Source organism: Xenopus laevis, chromosome 1S (assembly GCF_017654675.1).
Source record: "Xenopus laevis strain J_2021 chromosome 1S, Xenopus_laevis_v10.1, whole genome shotgun sequence".
Taxonomy (NCBI): Eukaryota; Metazoa; Chordata; class Amphibia; order Anura; family Pipidae; genus Xenopus; species Xenopus laevis.
In genome coordinates, this window is record NC_054372.1 from 76,618,326 (window position 1) to 76,646,312 (window position 27,987).

General features: G+C 41.3%; 1 long non-coding RNA gene across 1 annotated transcript; it reads left to right on the forward strand.

Moving 5' to 3' along the window:
• The first annotated feature begins 940 nt into the window (after positions 1-940).
• Positions 941-27,987, forward strand: LOC108704106. Its single transcript, XR_001933532.2, has 3 exons — positions 941-1,067; positions 26,560-26,595; positions 27,361-27,987. It is a non-coding gene; the product is annotated as an uncharacterized LOC108704106 (long non-coding RNA).

The window sequence follows — 27,987 nt, forward strand, 5'->3', positions numbered from 1 at the left end:
CTTCCTGCCCCCCCCCCCTCCACAGCTGCCTATGCTGTTTAACAGGCATGGATGTTTCAGTAAAAAGAAGAATTTGGTTTACATATTTAATTTGAAAAATATTTTTATAATACAGCTTTTTAAGTCATGATTACAGTGTAACGAACATACCTGGTGGTCTAGGGGGGGGGACGACAGGGACGCCTGTCGCCCCCTCGGCGGGGACGCCCGCCTCGACGAGCGGCTCTGTAGGCCGCAGGCGCCGGCGTCTTAGGGCGCGCACGGCGCGCTCTGGATTTTCTTAAAGGCGCAGGCGCGCTGACGTAGTGACATCAGCGCGCAAGGGCGCGCAATTCAAACACTATTTAAAGCCCATTAGGGCTGTGGGACTTTGCCCGTGATAGGATTTCGTTCCTGGTGCTTTTTGAGCTTTTGCTTTATTCTGAACCTGTTTGATTCCTGTTTTTGACCCCTGCCTGGCTATTTGACTATTCTGAATTCTGGATCCTGACCTTGCCTGCTTACGACTACTCTACTGTTTAACCCTTCGATTGATCACCCGGTTTTGACCCTTTTGCCTGTTTGACGATTCTTGTTATCTGCCTGCCTCGACCCAGCCTGTCTGACGATTCTGTTGCCTGTTCCGTTTGTACCGTGACCTTCGGCCCAAAAGACTCTGCTACCTGCCGTGCCCCTCTGCTAGCCAGAACATCTTGCCTTGTACCCCTCGTTAAGTCCAGGTGGCACCCAAGTAAGCTGAGGGCTCCTCCCGAAGCCCAACGGTGGTCACACTACTGGTGAAGCCGAGCCGAGACCAGGGTACTTGGCACCTGTTCTGGTATTGGGTGCCGGCCGTGACAGACAGGTTGCAAGTAAATGTATAAGAGGCCTGCATACTTTTTCATCCCAGGTGTATGAACTTACATTTATTGACATTGAATCTCATCTGTCACTTAGCTGCCCAGATTGCCAATTTGTCAAGATCCTGGATGGAATTGAATGGGCTGCATACTTACAACACCCTCCCCTGAGTCATCAATGAACAAGGAAACAATTAATGAATAATGAAAAAGAATTTTACCAAACAGGTATATATATTTCAGTAAATATTGCTCTTTTACATCTCTTGCTTTGAACCACAATTTTGTGATGGTCTCTGTGCTGCCTCAGAGATCACCTGAAGGAAATACTCCAGCTCTAACTGTAGAAGGAAGAAGTGTAGAAGCAAAAGACAGAACTCTGTCTGTTAATTGGCTCATGTGGCCTAACATGTATGGATCAAAGAGGCTGGCCCTTATTTTTTAAAAGGCAATTTTATATTTATGATTACCCAATGGCACATACTACTTAAAAAGTATATTATTATGAAAATGGTTTATTTACATGAAATGGTGTTTTACATATGAGCTGTTTTATGCAATATATTTTTATAGAGATCTACATTGACTGGGGGGGGTATAGTTTTCCTTGTACAATCACCCTCCTTATCTAATAATGTAACTGATTACTGAGACCAGCATACCTTAGTTTAGAAAGTAGTCATTTGCGGGGTACTTTATCAAAGACTTTGGCAAAATCCTAATAGATCACATCTACTGCTCACTGTCCAACGTCTTACTAACCTCATCATAAACAGTATAGCAATTAAACTTTAAACTTTAATATTATTTCTGATTTGCATGGTTTATACAGTTTACCATTATGTCTATTATGCAATGTGCTTAAAAATGCCTAAAGCTTAAATGGCTTTGCCTATTATTGGCCACCTGGAAACTATGATGTGTCTCTCATACACAAAACTGTGTACTTACCCTTTTTTTGCATGTTTTGTAAAAAAAAAAAAATCTAAATACAGAGTTTAAAAAAACTTCAATATTGGAAAAATGGTCACAAATATAAAATAGCAAGTAACTGAAAAAAGTCTTTATTTCTGGTGGAATATCTGGAAAAAAATGAACTGAAAAAAGTGTTGGAAGGTGAACAACCCCTTTACAACTGGCACCATTGTGAGGATTTTGCTTTATTAGCACCCCCAACCAAGTCTTCATCCCCATTTTCCCTTACTATACCCACTACATCATCTAACCTATCTTCCCCAGGTTAACTCACTGCACCATACCCCCCTGCAAGGCTCTGCTGGGGCTTGAAACCAGGACCTCCTGGTTGTTGGCTATCCACTGGGCCAGGAGAGGAGCCCATGGGGCAAATTCACTTAAGGACGAAGTGGCTAACGATAGCCACAATTCAGCAGAGTTGTCATCAGCAGGGACATCGTCAATTCACTAACAAGGCGTAGATGACTATATGCTTGTGAAGTAGACCATCGCTAGCACGCTTTCGCACAGGCATATTTTTGCTCTGGCGAATGAGCACTACTCCACAAATTCACTAAATATTTTCAACAACATTACCTCTTTTGCCAGAGTTTCCTTCGACAGCTTAGACCAGGCAAACTGAGAAGCTACATCTTGCACACTGTTGTACCACTTACATAATTACTCTATTAAAATTCCGTCACATCCTGGAGGAAAAAATGCCTGCGACTTTGCAGATTGATAATGAATCCCAATTTAACACCTGCTGATGGTTGTGCTCCTCCCACAAACATTATTATTTGTAACTGTAACAATGTGCATTCATGCATGGTCAAATCCTAACCTATGTACGTGACTGTTTACAAACATAAACAGTCACGTACATAGGTTAGGATTTGACCATGCATGAATGCACTCACAACTGGAAACCCCTTTGTTGCAATGTCTTGTAGTGTTGTAGTTTAACTATAACAATCATGTTTGTTTTCAGCTTCTCCCTTTTTGTTTTTCCTGTACCTGACAACAGAAGAGTGTTCTATGTGCCGTTTATGTTTATCAATTTTTACCCCTTACACATTACAATAATATCCTATCATGTACATTCTTTCTAACATATATTTAGCATCAGATTTGTAAAAAAAAATTCCAAAAATGTTTTTAACTTTTTTTCTCCTGTTCCAGGAGCTTCACCCTTTTTTTTAGTAGCTGGAGTAAGGGTGGGCTCCTGGCTTGCTCCCTCCCGGCTCCCTTCCTGCCTGGCTTCCAGGCTTGCCTGGCTTTCTGGCTCCTGGTTGGATTGGGTTTGGCCCGCCTGGCGTGGGCATGGATTTCTAAGTAAAATTTATAAAGATTGTGTTTTAGTTATGTTTTTGTTGTTCCCTTCATTTCATGGTTTTCCCTTTTTACAGGGTTTTAGCTCATTAACACTTCAAGAGAGTGATGGGAAAACAAGCTTCAAGGAAGACATTCATACTAAAAATTACCTTCCGATGTTGGGCTTATTTGTGGTGACTGCCTAAAGTCATTCACCCAGATGTCTAAGATAAAATGATGTAAAAATGGCATAACGAAAACAACACAATATTTAAATAAATACACACATACTACTGCATCACATGTCCTAATTTTTGCCCAACATAACTTCAATGAACTGTCAATGTAGTCCATTTCTCATCACAATATACGTACTGGGATAGTCATGGAGATGTCTTTGTGGTTAAAAATGTACCTTCCCCTATATCCAGCTCTCCTCCCTCCTCCAGTTCTGCCTCTGGTGCAGGAGCTTCTCCCTCCTCCAGCTTTCCCTCTCCCTCCTCCAGCTGTCCCTCTCTCTCCTCCAGCTGTCCCTCTCCTTCTGGAGCAGGATCTTGGGGCTGTTGCTGCTGCTCTTCCTCGACCACATCCCCTTCTGCCTCCTGCTGCACAAGGGCAACTTGTCTTCCTTAAGTCAAAGAAAGCATTGCTGTAGTACATTTTTAGCTTTAAAGCATTAACCCTTTTGGACTAAACATGTAACTATTTACTTTATAGATGCAGCTGAACTTGCATCACAAATTTGGCCTCCCTCCTTTTGATGTCACTCCACATCCTTTGCAGGATGCGGAGCTCAAATGTTGTTCCGCAGAGGCACCGAATCCTCTGAGTTGGTCAGCAAAAAGCTGACCAACTCAAATGCTGCCTGGTCACTCAGGGCCCCAAGTCCAGGCATGTTTACCCTTTCTCAGTGTGTGCTGTGTACAACATTATGGTGTTATTTGTTAGGCACTATTTAACCTGTCAAAAGAAAGCGCACGCATTCCTGCAGCCAGCCGGTGAGGTAAAAGAAGAAGTTATCTCATTAAAAGTCAAAATGTCCTAACGCGTTTCGTATCGATGGGCCCCGGGTGAGCTATGGTTTCACAAATATACATAGTAGTTTTGTTTCTTGATTAGTTTTTCCATTTAATTGGTAGCAGGACTAGAGCCAACACATTTGCCCTTCACTATTTAACCTGTGCCATATAGGCTTTTTCTATGTCCACCATTGCTACACAGCAGCTTGTTTAGATGAACTATAGTAGTGTTTCTGAAGCAAACACTGCATTTTTACCAGTGCAGGGTACCAGTCCTCGATTTTTTCATTGCTTTAAAACTGTTTATTTTTTTGCTGTTACTGTTACTTTCAATATTCAAAACCAGGCACAGATGTGATACACCATTTCCCATAGAAAAACAGTGTGTGATTGAAGAGTGATTGTTGTCCTGAAGTCCAGATTCCGCTGCATGGACAAGTCTGGAGGCTGCTTACTCTATGAGCCCAAAAAGGTAACCAACATGATAATAGTGTGTTGCATCTTGTACAACATTGCACTGAAACATCGAATGGCAATGGACATTGCAGACAATCTGATGCCAGAATTTCAAGGCCAAATAGCCACAGAGGGGGATGCTACTGAGACTGGAAGACGTATGCCAGCACAACTAATCACTTTTGACTACTAAGCTTCTTCATTTCACAAACTTCACTTCAAACAATCAGTGTATAAATGGATTTTCATTAATGCCAAAACCACACTTTTTCTAACAAGCTTACATTGTAAGTTCTTCCATACAAAATCAATTATTTAGATTTAGGTAACTGTTTTTTTCTTTTTTATTAGATTGTAAGGAAAACATGTGGGTAGTTAAATGATATTGCTGCCAAACATATGTAGATAGTGGTGAAAGTTGCTGATTATATAATACTATTGAGGTCAACTTCAACTTAAATGACCCTAAATACCTGATCAAATGTGTTTTTCTATTATAATGTAGCATGTGGTGGTTTTGACCTTAACAAAAAAAAAATTACAAATCAAACAATTTAAATAATCAAAACATTACATTTTAACATTAAAATATTTAATTTAATTTGTCAAGAAATGCATGCCAGCAATACATCACAATTCAAACACCCCTTGATGAAGGCCTCCCCCTAACTTCAGGGCCAACCCTTTTAGAAGTAGTCGACCCACAAGCATGTACGATGGAAGGGCTCAAATGTTCCATGAAAGATTCCCCTTACTTGAGAATTTGTCTGATGAACAAATTGTACTAATGTTTCGCTTGAACCATCAGGCAATTCTTGAGCTATATGCTTATATAAGCCAAGACCTTGAATCCTTGATGGCTACAAGTCATACTGTGCCTGGGATGTGTAAGCTTCTATCTGTGTTATATATTCTAGCTAACATGCCAACATTTGTGACTATACTAAAAAGTAGTATAGTGATCTGAAAATTACTACTTAGATAATGACATTAGTGTGGTTACTCTACAATTAGTAATTACATGTACTAATTACATCATTACATTAGTGTTGTAATCCCATAGTAACCCTTTTTAATTATTTACATTTAAATACAAAATGTATGTAAGCACATAGTGAAAGGTTAGGTACTTAAAATATTTTCCTGGACTTGCTATCGGACATGTACTATAGCAACTACATTCTAAGCACTTGCAAAAAGACACTTATGTTGCTATGGGACAAGTACTATAGCAACTACATTCTAAATACTTGCAAAAAGACACTTATGTCGCTATTAGACAAGAACTATAACAACTACATTCTAAACACTTGCAAAAAGACACTTATGTTGCTATGGGACATGTTCTATATAATTACATTATAAACACACGCAAAAGCATGGTTTTTCATGTAGTTGCTAAACTGCATGTACCATAGCAACAAAATACTTTTCAGGAGCTGTGACAATATGATAATGGACAAACAGTTTAGAGAAACGTGATGGTTCATAATTAACTCCTTTACAATAATTTCAAGACAAAACACATAAACAGGAGCAATGTTAAAAGAAAACAAAAAGAAGCATTGGAAATATTTTGTAAAAAAGTATGTAATAGACCAACCTTTTAATTTCCAAATATTCTTTATTATTTTCAAAAAAGAAAAGCAAGTTGGGTATACAGCATATTTTCATTCAATATACATATTTCTCTACACATTACTGGGTATACCATAGGGAAAGGGAGGGAGGGTCGTTAGTGAGGATAAGTATATGGGTAGAGGTGAAGAGAGAACAAAAGAAGAGGGGTGAAATAGGCACTTCCTGTACTTAAACCATAATCTTATTGCTCCAAAAAAAACAAACAGCGTATTACATAGTACATTCCGATCAGGTTGATCGGACCGTTGACCCTTGAGTAGATAATGCCTGCACAAGTCGAGCAGTTGAGTGCGTCTCCACACTCTCCATATGGCTGTGTTTTGGGTTGCCCGTTTGATATCACAGTCAATTAATTCCTCCATTGACATGCTGTATTGAGCATCTTTAATTACTTGATGTATTGTTGGTGCTGTATTTGCCTTCCACATTCTGGCTATGGAGGCCCTTGCCGCAAACAACATGTGATGCAGTATAAATTCTTCTTCACGTTCAAGATTTGTTGGGAAATTATGCAAAAGAGTTATAGCTGGTGTGAGTATTACTGATATATTCAGCTTTGTTGTAATGAGTCTCTCTATATCCTGCCATAGCGGCTGAATTTTGGGGCAGTCCCAAAAGACATGCTGTAACGTACCAACAACTCCACATTGTCTCCAACAAAAAGCAGAGGTGGTAGGATAAATATGTGCTAACTGGTGTGGAGTCAGGTACCAGTTAAGTAGGAGCTTGGTATACTGTTCCAAATGATTGCCACATCTGGTGGCCCTTTTGACGTGTTGAATGACTCTTTCCCAGTCAGCAGTCTCCAATTGTAATTGAAGCTTAGTTTCCCATCCTTTCATTTGGTTACTTTTTGTCTCTGAATATGTCGATAGCAGCAGTTTATATAAAGAGGATACCAGGCCTTTTAATGGCTTATCTTGGAGGCAAACAGTTTCTAGCCAGGTTTTCATGTCCAAAGGGAAGGTTGCTTGAGTGGAGAGATAGTGGCGTACTTGCAGGTATTTGTAGTGATCAGCATTAGGTTACCCATATTGTGGCACCAGGTTGGGAAATGATTGTATATTACCCTTACTTGTAATCGATGCTATATTTTGAATGCCTTGTTGTTTCCAGGTTCGTAGTGACAAATCCGGTATAGCTTTTTCCAAGCTGGTTATTGGTTGCAATTGAGATAACGTAAAAGCAAACTTCTAATGTTTCCTGACTCGTCTCCAATTCAGGAGTAGATCTTTGATAGTTTGTAAAGCAAAATTACATTTAAGTGGATTAATTGCTTTTTGAGACCAGAGAAGTTCTACAATATTCAGCGGGCATACAGCTTGTTTTTCAATGTCAACCCAGTGTTTGTTGGGTTTAGTTATTGACCAGTAGAGAATTGCCTCCAACATTATTGCCTTGTGGTATTCCCTGAGGTTGGCAAACCTAGACCTCCTGAGATCCTTGGTCGGAATAAAGTATCCTTAGCAACCCGCCTTCTTTTGCCATTCCATATAAAGTCCAGTATTAGTCTCTGAACTGACATAAAAAAGATATCTGGAGGTAATATGGGTATCGTTCTGAGCATGTACAAAATTTTGGGTTACATCAACATTTTAACCACAGCAACTCGTCCCAACCATGAAACATATGTCATTTTATACTGCAAAATCTCTCTGTTTAAGACTGTTGTCAGAGTACAATGGTTTTGTTTATATATAGTGTGTATAGTTTTGGTGAGCCTAACACCTAAATAGTTACAGTGATCTGTTCTCCAATCAAAAGTGTATCGTTGTTGTAATTCCGTTACCACTAGTGAACTGAGGCCTATTGGCATCGCCTGCGTTTTTTCTGCATTGATCCTGTGAGATGGCACCAAAGTCTTTTATAATTTGTAAAAGATGTGGGATTGCATTTTGAGGGTTAGTGGTCATGATGATGACATCATCAGCATAAAGCCCTATGTTATGTTCCGTTCCTGCTACATTAATTCCATCTATCAGTTTGGCTTGCCTTATTTTTTGGGCTAGAATTTCCATTGTCAGGTCAAATATGATCGGGGATAAGGGGCAGCCCTGCCTTGTGCCATTCGTAAGGGAAAATTGATGGGATAGAAATCCAGCTGCATTGACTTGGGCCTTTGGGTTGGAATATAGGGCCAATGTAGCTCTTATAAATAATGGCCCTAGTTCGAAGCGTTTCATTGCTTCTTCAACCAAGCCCCAGTGAACCGGGTCAAAGGCCTACTCTGCATCTAGGGCCAATAATAACATTGGAGTATGTTTATGTTGAGCTATTTGTATAAGGTCTATCATTCGTCTTGTTGCATCCGACGCTTGACATTGTCTAATAAAGCCAACTTGATCCGGGTTCACTAGGAATGGCATGAGTCGTTGGAGCCGAGTGGCTAACAATTTGGCATAAATCTTTACGTCCGTATTAAGGAGCGCTATTGGACGGTAATTCGATACCAGTTCAGGAGCTTTACCTGGTTTTGGAATAATGGTAGCTCTAAGCATTTCTGCCGGAAATGACATTTGTCTTTGTGCTTCCTGAAATACCAGGAGAAGACGGGGTGCCAGGACATCTGTAAATTCTCTATAATAAACATTAGAAAATCCATCTGGGCCTGGTGCCTTGTGGAGAGGCAGAGCCTTAATAGCTTCTTGAATTTCAATTAGGGAAAAAGGGGCATTTCATCGTTCTTGTTGTTCCAATGTCAATTTGGGGAGAACTAAACTGTCAAGGAAACCTTGAATTGCCTCTGTGGTAGGTTGAGATATACTGCTTGTCTTCTTTAAGATTGTACAACTTGGTATAATAATCAGCAAATGCGTCCGCTATTTCTTTTGGGTTGTAAAGGATACTATCTTTGTGCTTAAGTTTGACTATTGAGTTTCTGCCTCTTTGGTGTTTGACCTGTCTAGTTAAATAATTTGAGGCCCTATTACCCTTATAGTAATGCTGTAATTTAAGTGATCAAAGGGCAATCTCGCAGTTAGCCATGTCTAGTTCTTGCAACTGATCTCTAATTTCTTGGATTTGGGTCGCCCTATGCCCTGTTGGGTTCTTTTTATTAAGGGCTGTTAAACTGGTCAATTTTTCCCCATAAGTCTTTTTTCTTTTGAGCCTTTTGCTTTTTGATATAACTGTTTTGTTGAATCAGTAGTCCCCGAATTGTGGCTTTATGTGCACACAATATAGTGGCCTGCGATAAATTGGGAGTATCGCTATCAACAAAAAAGTTGTGGACTGCTGTTTTAATTGCCTTATGAAACTCTGGATCAGCAAGTAGAAGTGGTTTTAATTTCCAGCCTTGGGTTTGTGGCAAAGAAGCACCATTATCAATTTGCATTGTTACAGGACCATGGTCTGACCATGCTATCGGGCCTATATTGATACTAATGGCACGTTGTAGTAATGTTACATCAGTAAGGAACAGATCTATCCTAGAATATTCCTTATAAGTGGGGGAATAATATGTGTAGTCCCTTGCCGTAGGATATAGGGTTCTCCATATTTCATATAAATCTTCAGTATGAAACAATTTCCTAAGTTTTGCTGCATTTTGCTAATATCCGTTTGTAATATCCATTAATGGCGTGGGTGGAGTATGCCTGATTAGTGGTATCTATTGTTGGGTCTGGGGGGAGATTAAAACACCTCCTATTATCAAAAAACCTTGTTTCATCTGATTCATTTTCGAGAAAACTTTGTGTAGAAAGGGATTTTGACCTTCATTGGGAACATATACATTTACCAAAGTATATTTAACTTTCTTAATGCAACCCACTACAATAAGGGCTCTACCAGCTGGATCAGATCATTCATCAGTTATCTCCAAACTTAAATCGTGTTTGACCAAAATGGCAACCCCAGCAACCTTAGTTGGAGCAGATGCCACTCGTATAACTGGATATTTTGCATTATGTAATTGCATAGGATCACATTTCCTAAAATGGGTTTCTTGTAGCCAGATTAAGTCTGGTTTCTGAATTCTGGCTTCGTTCCAGAGTTTCGATCTCTTGTAGGGGGTATTGAGACCTCATACATTAAGTGACATACATTTCATTGACATTTTGGTCGGTTGATAACTGTTATGGGGTGACCCACCTGGCTATTTGCTCGAAAATAATTTGTGAGCAAAGATAGTACATACAAATTCTATTTGTTTGGAAGTGCCTGTAAAAGTATTAGTAGAAAGTAAAGAGAGAAAGATTAACATATTAATCAAAAACAACTGGGTAGCATAGCATTCTGGAATCCACATAGCTTCCGGTGCTAGCCAGCAATAGAAATATTTTCCCATGTGGGGGGAGGTAGTAGCATCTGCAATATAAAGGCATTTTAACAAAAAACAATAAGTCCAGAAAAACAAGCCAGTGCTGTGATTCTTAGAAGAAAAAAAAAACCAAAAGAATAAACAATAGTTGGTTTTTTAGGTATATAAATTGAAACAAAAAATAAAAGCTTTTGCTTGTGTCCTTCCATATAAACATGTAAAAGTGAAGTAAGAATAATGCTGCGATCAGCATATCATGCCACAAGTATAGGCAGGTAAACAGTCTAAGTTATCTAGAGAAAGAAAAGACTTGCGCCATTGTCTGGGCTTATGTAGCAGTGGTGCTATACTCACTCACTTCTCGATGGGGAAGTTTGCCAACTTGGGCCAACTTTAGGGGAGTGCTGTGGTGATGCTTGCTTCGATGTGTCTGGTACACTAAGATCCCACTCCTCAATTAATCGCTGCCACTGGCAATTGTATGAAGATGGGCTTATTTTCTTTCATTATGATGAGCTTGGTGGGAAACCCCCATCTGTATAGTATCCCATGATTGCGGAGTATTAGGGTGGCCTGCTGGAATTCCTTCCTCCGTTGTATCGTCTGCGTTGAGAGATCCGTGAAAATTTTAAGATCTTTGTAGGGATCCGGTAACTGCTTCATATTGCGATGAGCTTGTTGTAGTTGCTCTTTGGCATGAAAGAAATGTATACGGGCAATGGCGTCTCTTGGGGCTGCTTTAGGCGCGTTCCTGGATTTAGGGAGTCTGTGCACTCTATCGATCTGTAGTAGTGTCTGTTCCATCTGCGGTAATAGCACTTTAAAGAGTCCTTGCAAGTAGTCCTCTAACCCCGAAAGCGTAAGTTGTTGCGCCTATTACGGTCTTCTAAATCTGCCAATTTAGATTTACCGTAAGCCCGGCCACTTCTTCCTCCAATGCATGCGTTGTATATACAATGTTATTGTGTGCCATGACCATCTCCGACATTTTACCTTCCAAGTGGTCAGTGCGTTCCCCTATGGAGCATAGTTCCAACTTCAGCTCTTTCACTGCCCCCGCCAGGTCTGAACGTAGGTCCGTTCGAAATTCTGCCAGCATGTCTTTAATGGCAGGTAAGGGGACACCTCTGCAAATCCTAAGTCCTGTATGTGAGACACGGTTTGGATTGAATGGCTCTGACGCAGTTCTCAGGGTCTGTGGACTGGCGGCTCCGCCATCTTGGCTGTCTTCCATGCGGTGGGCCGAGTCTGGAGTTTTCTTACCATAGAATTCAGTTAGTTTCAATGGTTGCTTCTTGCCCCTCTTTACCATGTTGCCAGAGTGCTATACAGACACTCCACTCTGTTTGAATTCAATAGTCGGGCAAATCTCTGAAAAATATCGCCTTCACATGCAGGAGCTCTTACAGTGCGCTGCTACTCCATCAAGGACCAAGTCCCGCCCCTAGACCAACCTTTTAATATCAGCCAAATGCTTCTGACAATTCTTGATGCTTCTATTTTGGCACCCCATAGCATTGACAGATTGAATTTCTGTCCATAAAACTGTTTTGTGAGCCATGGAGGTGTGCTGGCAGTCCTTTCCAAACAATTTGGGTCAGTGTCTAACTACATGATGTACTAATGCAGTGTTTTCTGCAAAAGAGAAGGCTACAGCCCTATGGCCCTTTTCACAAAATTCTACATTTTACTGGAGGAGGAAGAGATGATGCTGAACTTGGACCCTCACCAGGGTCTCATTTGGGGGCATATTTATCAAGAGTCAAATTTTGAATAGGTTCTAGGAGGTCCCCCATAGGGTAAAATAGCAATTCGGCAGGTTTTAGATCACGAATGTTCGACATCTAATTTTTAAAGAGACAGTACATGATAAATTTCGATATTTGAATTTTCAAAGTTTTTTTTCAAATTCAAATCAAATTTGGGCTATTCCCTAGTTGAAGTACACAAAAAATAGCTCAAAATTTTAATTTTTTTCATTCAAAAATTCACCTCGACCTTTGATAAATCTGCCCCTAAGAGAAGAATAAAAACTGTTTAAAGTTACATTACTAGTTAAAGAAGAAGATCTTGTTAACTGTGCAGCAGGACCAGCAACAGGAGTTTGAAAAATAAAGGATCTGTGTCCTCCTCTTCAAAGGTGGAGGATGATCTTTTTGTTTGTGTAGGCTAAGTCTAATGTGACATCAACAGTTTCTTCACCAGTGATTTTCCACTGGAGGAGAAACAGCTGATTTAGTTCCATATTATAAGCATTAGAAAACTTATAATTCACCTGAGCACAAAGGTGGCTTATTGTCTAAAAATGCACTACAATATGAAATCTGTCACATTCATGGTCTGACTTAAGACAAAGGGGCTTGCCTCGAAACGTTGCACTTCCGGTAATAAAACTTTGCAAGGTGTTCACCTGCATTCACAGCTTGTGTGCCAGTGTGCCTTTTCTTAGTATCTGACTTAAGACCTTCTAACGTATGGGCCCACTGTCCTCTTGCTTCTTTGAACATTTGGAGTACCGTGGAAACAGGCACATGTCTCCCAGCAGATTTAGCAGCATCCCAAAAAGGCAACGCTCCAGCTGCTTCATATATACCCTTTAATTACATTTCATTGGACACTAGCGTAGTAGAATAAGTAGTAGAATTTTCCCGTCAAAACATATGCTAGCGCAAGAACGCCTGGCGAATTGTGCGAGGTATGGCAAAGTGGTTACTGGCGACAATTCGCCCTTTAGTGAATCTACCCCCAAGAGTTCTCATCTCCATTATTCCTGTTGCCCTGGGTCTGTTGAATCACCCCAGCAATCTTATTGGTTGGGATCAGATAATCAGGGCTGACTGCCCAGCCCTCCTCACAATGCCTGAGCATTGGCCTTGTTCTGAGCATCGTGTCTTTGCTCTAGCTCACATGCTTTGTCTTCTCTGTCTTTTATTCCTGCCTTTGTTATCTCGTCTGCTCTTGCCCTAATCCTGCGTTCTTTACTCTATTCCAGTCCTGTTTCATCACTTGCTCCATCCTGCCTAATCTAGATTCTTTGCCCATGTCAAAGAATCTGTTGAACCTGTTCCTGCATCACCCCTTCTTGTCTATATTCACAGTAGCAGCTCTGAAGGACTTAATCCCTTCTTTAAAGAAATCCCTTACACCCCCATGCCTAGTTTGAAATGTATTCCATACCTCTAGCCATATTCCTAATCCATTCTATCTTTATTGGAACTTGGTCATCAATCTGTATAAACCACACTTGTCATTTAGTAGCCTGGAAATGGTTATGCACTAATTTCCTTAATTTATTATGAATGGATATATAAAATGAGTCTCAATGCTGACATTTTAGAACAGTAAAAACATATCCTTCGAAGAGCCCTACTTTATACTGTACTTCACCATAACATTGCAGTTATGCACTTATGCTAATTTGAATTCTACATTATGACACCCCATGGCTAATAACAGAGAAGCAAATCCCACTACCAATTTATGCAGTTTGACCTGTAACTGCTGATCTTTCCAAGCACATGTTAATATATGTAATATATATCAATTTAAACATAATAACATAGTAAGTTACATGAAAAAAGACACACGTCCATCAAGTTCAACCAATTAACTCTATTTATCCTGCCTTACTGCTAGTTGATCCAATTTGCCTCAGGGGGGAAAATCCTTTCTGACTCCAAAATGGCAATTGGACTAGTCCCTGGATCAACTTGCACTATGTACTATCTTCCATAACCCTGTATTCCCTCACTCAACCCCTTCTTGATTTCCCCAATCAGCATGTACGACTGATTTGGGGAAAGAATTCCACATCTTCACAGTTCACTGTAAAAAAAAGAAACCTTCTGAATATTTAGGTGGAACCTCCTTTCTTCTAGTCGGAATGGGTGACCTTGCGTCAGCTGGAAAAACCTACTGGTAAATAAAGCATTAGAGAGATTATTATATGATCCCCATATATATTTATATATAGTTCTCATATCACCCCTTAAGGCTTCTTCTCCAGCGTGAACAACCCCAATTTGGCCAGTCTTTCCTCGTAGCTAAGATTTTCCATACCTTTATCCAGCTTAGTTGCCTTTCTCTGGACTCTCTCTAATTCAATAATGTCCTAGTGCAGTCCCATTAAGGGTATAAGTGGCTTGGATATTTTTACATCCCAGGTGCATGATTTTACATATATCAACATTGAATCTCATTTGCCACTTAGCTGCCCAGATTGGCAGTTTGTCAAAGTCCTGTTGCATCCTGGATTCAAATATGAATTACCGTATGTTAGAATAAACAGTGTGTAAGACACGCCGGGAGATCAGTGCCTTCCCTTACCTCCCGGCTCGTCCGTCAACGGGTCCTACGGCACATGCGTGTTTGGTGCACAGTCCCGGTTGTCGCAGGTGTCCGATGTCCGCACACTTTTTGATGCAAGCATTTTGACGCGGAGCTTCATGACGTCATCAGACGGCGTGAGGCTCAAAAATGGCCGCCAAATCCCTTTTAAAAGCTCTGCTCTTTCTGGTAATAGTGCCCAAGCTGGCTTCTGTTTACAGATCCTGCCGAAAACATATTATACTTGATTGATTCCTGGTTTTTTACTTCTGCCCGTTTGACCTTGATTCCTGCCACGTGCCCAGAACTTCTTGCTTGTTTGTTTGCCGACAATTTGCCTAATCCTTGCCAGTACCTCGTTATGGACTTCTTACTACCCAAACACACAAAAGGGCGTCAGTGAACACCGGAATCCACAGGGGTTCCCTTGTGCACCTGAGTGTACAGCTGCCTTCAAGGTTCCTGTATGATGAGTATGTTATAGTTAGCTTGGGCCCTTAAAGATGGAACCTTCCCAGGCTGCTGCGTCCTCTGTGTTGGAGGGCTACTTTGATGTGATGATGAAAAACCCTTGATAGTCAAGAGGCTCAGCAAGCGCATCTGTCACAGGCCTTGCAGCATATTACGACTCACCTGGAGGCCCTTCAGATTTTCAGGACCACTGTTCATCACTCCGTTTCTGCATAGTCCTCTCAGGCTGCACGTCCTTTGGTTCCCAAGATTCCAGCCCCGGTTCATTACGGTGGTGATCCAGAGGCTTGCCGTGGGTTTCTGATGCAGTGCAAAATTCAGTTTGAGGTGGCTCCTTAACAATTTTCGTCCAAGAGAACGAAGGTGGCGTATATTATTGCTTTTATTCTTGGACAGAGATGACCCTTTGGTACCTGACTCTACTGCTTTTCTCACCACTTTTTACCAGGTCTTCGATGCTCCTGGTCTCAAACTCAACACTTCCGATTGGCTCATGAAAATTTAGCAAGGATCCTTTTCAGCCTCCGAATATGCTTCAGGACCCTGGCTGCAGAGGTTTCCAAGAATAACGAGGCCCTTGTGGCAGCCTTCTGGAGGGGATTAAGTGAGGATCTAAAGGATGAGCTGATAACTCTGGATCTTCCTACTTTGTTCGAAGAATTAGTTTATTTTGTTACATAGTTACATAGTTACATCGGTTTGAAAAAAGACAAAGTCCATCAAGTTCAACCCCTCCAAATGAAAACTCAGCATCCATACACAGGATTCACCAATTCTTATCGTAAGTTCATAAAGAACTTCTCTCAGATAGTGGCTCCCATTACAGTCCTCACAAAGAAACCATACAGACTTCTTGGACTCCTGAAGCACAAAAGGCTTTCTGTAGACTCAAACAATTGTCCAGTTCGGCTCCTATACTCACTCATCCAGATCCTGCTCATCAATTTATTTTAGAGGTTGATGCCTCTGAGGTGGGCGCAGGTGCTATGCTCTCCAAAAGAGTGGAATTCCAAGGAACCCTTCAACCTCGTGCTTATTTTTCTCACAGGCTTTCTCCAGCAGAAAGAAATTATGATGTGGGCAACAGCAAATTATTGGCAGTAAAACTCACTCTGGAATGGCGTCACTTGTTGGAGGGTGCTAATCAACCTATTACCATCCTGACAGATCACAAAAATCTAGAATATATTTCTTCTGCCAGAAGGCTCAATCCTCGTCCAGCTCGGTGGGCCTTTTCCTTTCCAGATTTAATTTCCTAATTTCTTATCGACCGGTTTCCAAGAATATGAAGGCAGATGCCCTATATAGATGTCTCATGGAAATGGAAGCTGGTCCAAATGTACCTGGATTTTACTCCTGAATGTCCATCTTGGCAGATTTTTATTCCTCAACAAATAGTTCCTCAAGTTCTCAAGTGGTCCCTTTCATCTAAGATTTCTGGTCATCCTGGGGCTAAGAAGACGCGCGAGTTTGTGTCAAGATACTGTTGTTGGCCTTCACTTGCCAAAGATGTCAAGTTTTTTGTTTCAGCCTGTTCTGTCTGTGCACAACAGAAGATACCTTGTTCCTTATGTTGTGGTCTTCTTCAACCTTTGCCTATACCTACTCAGCGTTGGCTAGACATTGACATGGATTTCATCATGGAATCGCCTAAATCGCCGGGATGACTTCTATTCTAGAAGCAGTCGATAGATTCTCCAAGATGGCTCATTTTATTCCTCTGAAGAGACTTCTTTCGGCTGCTGTTCTAGCCCAGGTTTTTATCAAGGAGGTCTTTTTGTCTGCACAGTGTCAATCTATTGTGTCGGACCGAGGAGTGCAGTTTGTCTCCAGATTCTGGCGTTCCTTCTCAAAATTTTGAACATTTGGAACTCTTTTCATGTATCATTGATCAAACCTCTGGTAAGAAACATTTTTTCCTGTGATCAACCTCCTCCTGCTTCCATTTTTTTCAGTGATCATCAAGAGTTTGAGGTCCAAGAGATTCTGGATTCTCAAAGATTTAGAGGCAATGTTCAGCATTTGGTTCAATGGAAGGGGTTTGGGTCTGAGGAGAGGTCATTGGTAAAAGCTTCCAATACCCGGTTGATCAAAGCTTTTCACAGAAGATTTCCTGACAAGTTATGGTAGTCCCCGGAGGGTACTCCTGAAGGGGGGGTACTGTAAGACGTGCTGGGAAATCAGTAACTTCCCTTACATCCCGGCGTGTCCATCTTCGGGTCCCACGGTGCATGCGAGTTTAGCGTCCAACGTCCGTGCACATCATGGCGCTAGCATTTTGTTGCGAAGTTTCATGACGTCATCAGGTGGTGTGAGATTCAAAAATTTACACCAAATCTCTTTTAAAAGCCCTGCTCTTCCTGGTTACAGTGCCCAAGGTGGCTTCTGAAAATGTATTATACTTGATTGATTCCTGGTTTTTGACTTCTAGCCATTCGACCTTGATTCCTGCCACCTGCCCTGACCTTCTTGCTTGTTTGTTTGACTACGATTTGCCTAATCTTTGCCGGTACCTCGTTACGGACTTACTACCCAAATGTACAAATTCCTTGTTGGTTTGGCACCAGGGCCCAAAAAGGGTGTTGGTGGACACCAGAATCCACAGCGGTTCCTGTGAGAACGCACGCTTGCGTCCTGTCCGGCACAGGCGCGGACGCGCTAATGCGCGTCGGCGTCTGACGCGGGACACTGGCGATGGTCGCGGGCGCAAGGACGTAGGCGGAAACGCCTGTGACGGACGTGCTGGCGTCAGTTCCGCGACGTCAGCGCAATGACGCCAGTTTGGCGCCAAAACCTCTGTATTTAAACCCAAACCAGATTAACATGCATTGCCTGGTTATTAGGTTATTTGACTGAAACCCTAGCGACTCTGAACTTTGGATTCCCGATTACTGACCCTTGCCTGAACCTGGACTTTGATTACTACCGCCTGTCTCGACCTTCTTGCCTGTTTATCGTTTACGAATATTGCTGCCTGCCTTTTGACCTCGGATCTCCTGACTACGACTTTGCCTAATCCCTTGTACTTCGCTGATCGTCTCACTGGCTACTCTCCACAACCCTGCTCCCTGTTCCACTCCAGGTGGGTAGCGGTTGTGTGAGGCGCTTGTGGGTTCATTAACTTCTGCTCCAGCCTCTTCTACGTCTGGATTATACTGGTAAATCCTGACAGGTTCCCTTGTGCACCTGAGTGTACCAGCTGCCTGGTTTTGCCTGGATTGACGAATATGTTACACAGTGTAACTTGAGTTTTTTTTTTACCTCACACATTTTCTGAAGTACAGTACCTCTCTGCAATAAATGTCAGTACACAAAGCTTAAAAATTCTTGAAGTGTTTCCTTTAGACATCTTCAGGTATTACTGGGGAATCAAAGAGAAAAAAAGGAAAAATATGGAAAAGGAGACAAGAAAAATATTAAAAGTAGAAATGGAGAGATCAAGAATGAAAAATAAGATGGTGGTAAAAACTAGAAAAATAATTCCAAACAAAATAAAGAAAACAATTGCCACTCCAACCCAAACAATCTCTCTACTCTGTCCAAAATATGCACATTGCAGTTCTCAAAGGAGGACTGCTCAGTCTTGTCCTGAGGATTTAGCCCTCCTATGTTGGCCCATTATTTTGCTAAATGGTTGTCTAATCTCCCCCATTGTATAGATCTAAGCATTCTTCACTCCATGTGAAAACCTAAAAAACTTTACTTTTTATGTGCTTTGGTGTTGGGTCTTTTGAGTATACAAACTTATATCTCAAGGTGTTGCTTGGTTTGAAAAACACATCATAGGACAGCATTGTCTCACCTGTCTTGAGCTTTACCTTGAGTACTTTGTTGACATGGAGTTCTGAATGTGTTGTTCTGTGCTACCAGCTTACATGTTGGCCACATAATTAGCAGTGTTATTAGTAACAGAGTTGATGCTGCTGACAATTGGTCTCAAAAGGGCTCCTTCCTTCAATATTTTTGAGAATCATATAAGCATAGAGTGGCTTCACATGGGTAAAGCTGACAATATGAAGCTGTTGCATGCAGTCCATAATTTCTTGCAGCTGCTCATATGATCATTCTTGAGTGAAAGACTGTTGTGTTTAGTACCACTGTACATTCTTTTTATCTGCTGGCAGAATAGTGACACTCTCTCTACTCTGTCCAAGCGAAGCAAGAGAAGCAAGAGTCCTCCTCTCCAGCATATTTAGTGTGGAAGGGGAAGCTTTAGCATTGGCTATGGCCACTGATACTTTCAACCAGATGTTTTCAGCCTCATCCAATTTTTTATTTTTTAGATTTTAATATTGTGGATGAAAGATTCTGTGGCTATGGAAATTCAACACTGAAACATACCGTTCCACAATGAAGTTTAGTCCTTTGGCTAAGACTTCCTTAGATCCTTGATGTTGTGGGTGTCTCATTTTTATCTTCCTTCCTCCCAGCCCAGCCAAAAATGTTAAGTTAAGAGGAAGTAGCTGCGAATCAATCATAATGGTGCGGTTCCGGGCCTGTGCTGATTGCTCCGCTGGGGAGGTTGGGCTGCCAGTAGACAGTAGAGCTGCTGGAGCAGCAAATGGGTACTTGGTGGAGTGGCAGCGGGGCCCACTAGGTCCAGGGGAGGCCATATTGCTGTGGGAAACAAATATTTGTTTGCATAAAACTGAAGCGCATGATCAAAGCACTGGAAAAATTGTAGGGTAGCGAATGGTCTAGTGGACCCAGGGGCCCACAAGGACTGGGGCCCACTGGGATTTTTCCAAGTGTCCCTGTGGGCCAGTCCAACCCTGACTGCAAGGTATTCAGTCAAATATACTCAGTTTTTAACCATTCAGTTTTATCTTTGTAAACTTCTTCTGTGTTGTTATCCTGCAAATTAAATCCCCTAAAGCCTAGAGCAAAGTTTACCAGTTATTCAAATTTTTGACTGCCAGCTTTAACATTTTTTGTCAAATGCAATAAGCAAATTGTATTTGGTGCCTGTGTCCCGAAGGTGTTGATGATCCTTCTATACAGGTATGGGACCGGTTATCCAGAATAATCAGGAAATGGGGTTTTCCAGATCTGTCATTTAGATCCTCACACCTTAAGTCTACTAGAAAATCATTTAAACATTAAATAACCCAATAGGTTGGTTTTGCCTCTAATAAGGATTAATTAAATTTTATTTTGGATCAAGTACAATGTACTGTATTATTTCAGAGAAAAAGTAAATAGTTTTTAAAAATTGGGATAATTTGTATAAAATGGAGTCTATAGGAGATGGCCTTTAGAGCTTTCAAGATAACGGGTATCCAGATCCTATGCCTTTTTTGAAAAAGAAAAAATTAACTAAACTAAAACAGTGACTGCAGATATGTACAAGATTAACTGACAACATAACTGCAAGTCTGCTACATAGTGATGAGACTACACCTAACCCAACATGATACACATGTACAATATCAAACTTCTGAAATGACCAATTCACTGCACTACATGATTGCTTGGCCTACCTTGTGTAACACCTATTTGGGCCACTCGGGGTTAATTCACCAGCTAGAACACTAGAGTATGGGTTACACATAGGGATGTAGCGAACGTCGGAAAAAAAGTTCGCAAACATATTCGCGAACTTGCGTCAAAAATGCGAACGGTTCGCGAACGTCGCGAACCCCATAGACTTCAATGGGAAGGCGAATTTTAAAAGCTAGAAAAGACATTTCTGGCCAGAAAAATGATTTTAAAGTTGTTTAAAGGGTGCAACGACCTGGACAGTGGCATGCCAGAGGGGGATCAAGGGCAAAAATGTATCTGAAAAATCCATTGTTGACACAGCGCTGCGTTTTGTGCTGTAAAGGGCAGAAATCACACTACATTTCTAAACCTGTGTAATAAAATGCTTTAAAACGTCCGGCGTCTACATGCCAATCAAGTCGTGTAAAAGTTACAGCCTGTTCACACGCAAAGACGAAACGCGGTGCTTACTGCAACGCTAAAAGACGCAAAGAGCTTTAATGAATGATACCGTCAAGTGAGCAAATAATAGTTTTTAATTACTAGTTGCTTGTCACCTCCAGGATGTTCGTCCTGTTGGTGGCAATATTTCTGTAGTGGTGTGTTTAGCAGTCACCGTGCTTGTGCGCACGTGCACGGTCAGGCAGAGGTAATTCAATGTACAGTGAAGTGAACCAAAAAACACTGATTCTGCAGTGTGGGTCCAGTTTTGGTCTACTTTATTGATCACCTGCGGTGACCATAAAAGATGCGATTTTGCCACTGTTGCAGAACCCTGAAAAATTAGGCATGTGTACTTTCCTGAAAAATTATGTTTTTTTTGTCGCAGCCACTGAACCAGAAGTCCAGAAACAATATGCCATATAAATGCTGAAAATATTAATTTTTTTTTGTGGCAGCCACTGCAGCACAGAGGCCAGAAAAAATATGCCATATAAATGCAAACAATATTAATTTTTTTTTGTCGCAGCCACTGCAGCACAGAGGCCAGAAAAAATATGCCATATAAATGCAAACAATATAAATTTTTTTTTTTGTCGCAGCCACTGCAGCACAGAGGCCAGGAAAAATATGCCATATAAATGCTAACAATATAAAAAAATTTTTGTCGCAGACACTGAAGCACAGAGGCCAGAAAAAATATGCCATATAAATGCTGAAAATATTCAATTTTTTTGGTCGCAGCCACTGAAGCACAGAGGCCGAAACAATATGCCATATAAATGCTGAAAATATTCATTTTTTTGTCACAGCCACTGAAGCACAGAGGCCAGAAAAAATATGCCAAATAAATGCTGAAAATATTCATTTTTTTGTCACAGCCACTGAAGCACAGAGGCCAGAAAAAATATGCCATATAAATGCTGAAAATATTCTGTTTTTTTTGGTCGCAGCCACTGAAACACAGAGGCCAGAAAAAATATGCCATATAAATGCTGAAAATATTCATTTATTTTTGTCGCAGCCACTGAAGCACAGAGGCCAGAAAAAATATGCCATATAAATGCTGAAAATATTAAATTTTTTTGGTCGCAGCCACTGAAGCACAGAGGCCAGGAAAAATATGCCATATAAATGCTGAAAATATTCTGTTTTTTTTGGTCGCAGCCATTGAAGCACAGAGGCCAGAAAAAATATGCCATATAAATGCTGAAAATATTCATTTTTTTGTCACAGCCACTGAAGCACAGAGGCCAGAAAAAATATGCCATATAAATGCTGAAAATATTCATTTATTTTTGTCGCAGCCACTGAAGCACAGAGGCCAGGAAAAATATGCCATATAAATGCTGAAAATATTCTGTTTTTTTTGGTCGCAGCCACTGAAGCACAGAGGCCAGAAAAAATATGCCATATAAATGCTGAAAATATTCATTTTTTTGTCACAGCCACTGAAGCACAGAGGCCGAAACAATATGCCATATAAATGCTGAAAATATTAATTTTTTTTGTCACAGCCACTGAAGCACAGAGGCCAGAAGACGAGGTAGAGAGCGAAGGAGGAGTAGAGGTGGTGGCAGAACCGCGTGCAATCCGTGGCGGTGACACCAACTCCACTGTCGTTGTTGAGCCACACATTTCCTGCTTCCCAGCCATGACCAAGTTCACCCAGTGGGCAGTGTAGGTGACATACCTGCCCTGACCATGCTTGGAGGACCATGCGTCAGTAGTCATATGGACCTTTGGCCCAACACTAAGTGACAGAGATGCGGTGACTTGGCTCTGCACATGGTGGTACAGGTGTGGTATTCCCTTTTTTGAAAAAAAATTGCGGCTGGGTACCTTCCACTGCGGTGTCCCAATTGCTACAAATTTGCGGAAGGCCTCAGAGTCCACCAGCTGGTATGGTAAAAGCTGGCGGGCTAAGAGTGCAGACAAGCCAGCTGTCAGACGCCGGGCAAGGGGGTGACTCGCAGACATTGGCTTCTTACGCTCAAACATGGCCCTCACAGAAACTTGGCTGGGGGCAGATGACTGGGAATGGGAACTGGTGGTCAAGGTGGAAGGCGGAGTGGAGGGTGGTTCAGACGGGTCAAGGACAGCAGAGGTAGAGCAGTAAGATGCTGGACCAGAAGGAGGGTGGCTTTTAGTTTGCCTGTTGCCTTTGAGGTGTTGCTCCCAAAGTGCTTTGTGCTTGCCGTTCATGTGCCTTCGCATAGAAGTTGTACCTATGTGGCTGTTGGGCTTCCCAAGACTCAGTTTCTGACTGCACTCATTGCAAATTACAACGCTTTTGTCAGAGGCACACACATTAAAAAAATCCCACACTGCTGACCTTTTTGAGGCTGGCAATCTGGTGGTAAAAGTAGAAGTCGGCGGCGTTGGCGGCAATGGCGGGTGCGTTGGCCGGCTGACCACAGGTGCCGATACATGTTGTTGCCCTACTGTTCCCTGCGAGCTGTCCTCCCTGCTTCTTCTAAGTCTTATTCTCCTCCTGCCTCTCTGACTCTCCGTCTCTCCATCTGAACTATCCTCCTCTTGCTCTCTTCTACTGGGCACCCACAAAACATCAATCTCCTCATCATCATTCTCCTCAGATGCATCAATTTCTTCTAACAGCTCACAGAAGGAAGCAGCAGCGGGGACCTCCTCGTCATCACTCATTATGTCCATCTCTGTTGTGTTCTCTGCCAGAATTAAATCTGGTGTAACGTCCTCATCTCCTTCATCTTCTTCTGCCAATAATGGTTGCGCATCACTCAGTTCAAGAAACTCATGTGAAAATAACTCCTCTGACTCCAGTGAAGAAGGGGCGCCGGTGGTGGAGGAAGTGTTACGTGGGGTGCTCATAGCAGTGGAGGATGAGGATGTTGTGGTAAAGTTAGAAACGGTAGAGGATGGGGTGTGCTGTGTAAGCCAGTCAACTACTTCTTCAGCATTTTGGGAGTTCAGGGTCATTGCCTTTTTAAAACTGGGCAATTTCCTAGGGCCACAGGATAGCATAGCAGCACGGCCCCTAGTGCCTCTGCGTGGCGGCCTGCCTTTGCCTGGCATTATTTTTAAAACAAAAACAACAACAACTCAGGTGGTGTTTCTGGAGACGGTATTATTATTGATATTTAGACAGAATGTGAACAAGCTCACAGAGCTAGATGGGAGTTGTTTGAAAATGAAGAAGAAGAAGAACACACTGGGCAAACAATGCCTACAAGGTCAACGTATACACTACAGCAGTGGTGGATACGGAATATATTATTGCTGCTTGAAAAACGTCACTCAGGTGGTGTTTCTGGAGACGGTATTATTATTGATATTTAGACAGAATGTGAACAAGCTCACACAGCTAAGTGGCAGTGGTTTGAAAATGAAGAACACACTGGGCAAATAATGCCTACAAGGTCAACGTATACACTACAGCAGTGGTGGATACGGAATATATTATTGCTGCTTGAAAAACGTCACTCAGGTGGTGTTTCTGGAGACGGTATTATTATTGATATTTAGACAGAATGTGAACAAGCTCACACAGCTAAGTGGCAGTGGTTTGAAAATGAAGAACACACTGGGCAAATAATGCCTACAAGGTCAACGTATACACTACAGCAGTGGTGGATACGGAATATATTATTGCTGCTTGAAAAACGTCACTCAGGTGGTGTTTCTGGAGACGGTATTATTATTCATATTTAGACAGAATGTGAACAAGCTCACACAGCTAAGTGGCAGTGGTTTGAAAATGAAGAACACACTGGGCAAATAATGCCTACAAGGTCAACGTATACACTACAGCAGTGGTGGATACGGAATATATTATTGCTGCTTGAAAAACGTCACTCAGGTGGTGTTTCTGGAGACGGTATTATTATTGATATTTAGACAGAATGTGAACAAGCTCACACAGCTAAGTGGCAGTGGTTTGAAAATGAAGAACACACTGGACAAATAATGCCTACAAGGTCAACGTATACACTACAGCAGTGGTGGATACGGAATATATTATTGCTGCTTGAAAAACGTCACTCAGGTGGTGTTTCTGGAGACGGTATTATTATTGATATTTAGACAGAATGTGAACAAGCTCACACAGCTAGATGGCCACTGGGCAAATAATGCCTGCAAGTGCACTACTATTGGTGCACTACTATGAAGAACAGCAAACAGCACTGGACACCTTAAAGAACAGTAAGATAAGTAAAATAAAAAAAAAAATTATATGTATATTAAAAAAAAAAAATATTCTCGGGTTGGTGCTGCTGAACTACTAGGAGCAGCACAGTAGCACACCAGTCCCACTCCCCAACACTGCTAGACTAATAGCACTTAAAGTAGCAAAGTAAAACAACAAAAAAGAAAATAAAAGCAGTCCTTACAAGGACTATTGGGTTATTACAGCAGTCAGCAGATGAGATCAGAAGAGATCAGTGCCCACAGCAGGCAGCTACATACAGAGCACTGCAGTAGAAGGTAGATTACTAGCCAGCAAAGCTACCCTAAAATGTCCCTCAAATCCCTGCAGACTTCTGTCCCTCCAATACAGAGCAGTATCAAGTAGATTACTAGCCAGCAAACTTGTCCCTCAAATCAGTGAAATCACTAGCAGCTCTCTCCCTACACTAGCTCTTCCAAGCACACACAGGCAGAATGAAAAAACGCTGCAGGGCTTCAGTTTATATATGGAAGGGGAGTGGTCCAGGGGGTGTGGGGGTGGTCCAGGAGGGAGAGCTTCCTGATTGGCTGCCATGTATCTGCTGGTCTGGGGTGAGAGGTCAAAAAAAAGCGCCAGGTAAGGCGAACCCAAAATGGCGAACGTCGCGCGACGTTCGCGAACTTGCGGCGGACGCGAACAGCCGATGTTCGCGCGAACAAGTTCGCCGGCGAACAGTCCGCGACATCCCTAGGCAGGGTAAGGAGGACATTGGATCGGAGACAAAGATTAGCATATCGTCAGCAAAAGCTATTGTCTTATACTCTTTCTCTCCAACCTTTATTCCCCCTATACTTGCCTCCAGTCTGATATGCGATAGTAGTGTCTCAATCACCAGCACAAATAACAGTGGTGATAGCGGACAACCCTGCCTGGTTCCATTACAAATATATACTGGGTCAGATAGTTTGCCATTCACTTTAACCCTTGCATAAGGGTCTTTATATAGTGCTAAAATACGATTTATGGTGATCTCCCCTATTCCAAATCCTCTCAGTGTTTTTTCCAAAAACGACCATCCCACTCTATCGAATGCTTTTTCAGCATCTGTTGTACTTAGTATTAATGTAGGTTGTACTTTATGTTTATCCATTTGCCCTATTTTCAGTAATGATAAGATTTTATAGATGTTGTCTTTTCCCTCCCTCTTAGGTATAAACCCAGCCTGGTCGTCTTGAATTAAATCTGGTAAGTATTTTTTCAGTCTGTTTGCTTTTAATTTGGCATATATTTTTAAGTCTATATTTATAAGGGATATTGGCCTGTAGCTTTCACAGAGCTGGGGATCTTTCCCCTCCTTTGGGATAATAGTAATGTTAGCTTCTTTTGCCTGTTTATGGAACCCTTGAGTTTGATCAATAGTATTATAGAAGGAGCACATCAAGGGGATTAGTTCTATTTTATATGTTTTGTAATATAAAGCGCTAAAGCCATCTGGACCTGGACTTTTTTCTGCTGCCAATGAGTCTATAGTATTGCTTATTTATGAGGTGTGAAAGGTGCGTCCAATATAGATCTTTCATTTACTTTTAAAACTGGTAATTGTGCTTCCTCTATGAATTTTTCCATTGCCTCTAATTTATCTTTTTGATCGGCTCCTTCCTGTAGTCTATATAGTGTTTGATAGTATTGCTGAAATGTTTTGACAATGTTATACAGTATGTGTCGTAGTGAATCTTTTGATCCCTACCTTTTATTGATGTAATATGGGTAGCCCTATTTTTTTTTTCAATCTTTGAGCGAAATATTTATTACATTTGTCCCCCAGTTCATATCCCTTCTGTTTACTATACATATATGCTTTATATGAGCCCTGATCAAGTATTGCTTTCAATTGCAGTCTTTTCTTTTCAAGTTGTTCTAATATATCCTCTGTCATTTTTGTTTTATGAATCTTTTCCAGTTTAGAAATCTCTTTAATTAAACTGTTAATTTGTTTCTCTTTTTCTTTAGGTTACTACCTACAGCTATCAGCTGGCCTCTGAGCACACATTTCTTAGTTTCCCACAATGTCGCCAAGCTAACATCTGGTCCCAAATTCTCTTTAAGTATTTGTTGAAGCATATCCCTAATTTTATTTTTTATATCTTTTCTGTGTAGCAATAAATTGTTGAACCTCCAAGTGTATTCTTTTTCATTTATTTATGGTAATTCCAACCTGAGAGTTATTGGGTAGTGGTTCCCCTTTATTATAACATATCTACCTTCCTTATCTATTTTCTTCTCTTGTAGTACAAACGGTAAGTCTTTGTGAATCATTATTAGTACTCCTGTTGCTTTCTTCTCTGGGTTATTACTATAATAAATCTGTGTATAAAGTCTATCCATTATCCTTGGGGTGTGACCTTCTTTAAAGTGGGTTTCTTGAAACATTATTATATGTGCCTGTAGTTTTTTACATGTGTTTAGGATTTGGCTTCTCTTAACAGGTTCGTTCAGCCCATTTACATTATAGCTTAAAATTAAACACATTTACTTTAAAATACCTTCTTGTAACGTGTACCATTATATTTTTAACCTCTCGTCCTATATCATCTACTTTATGAAAGTTAAAGTCCACACAGAGAGAAAATGGCCTGT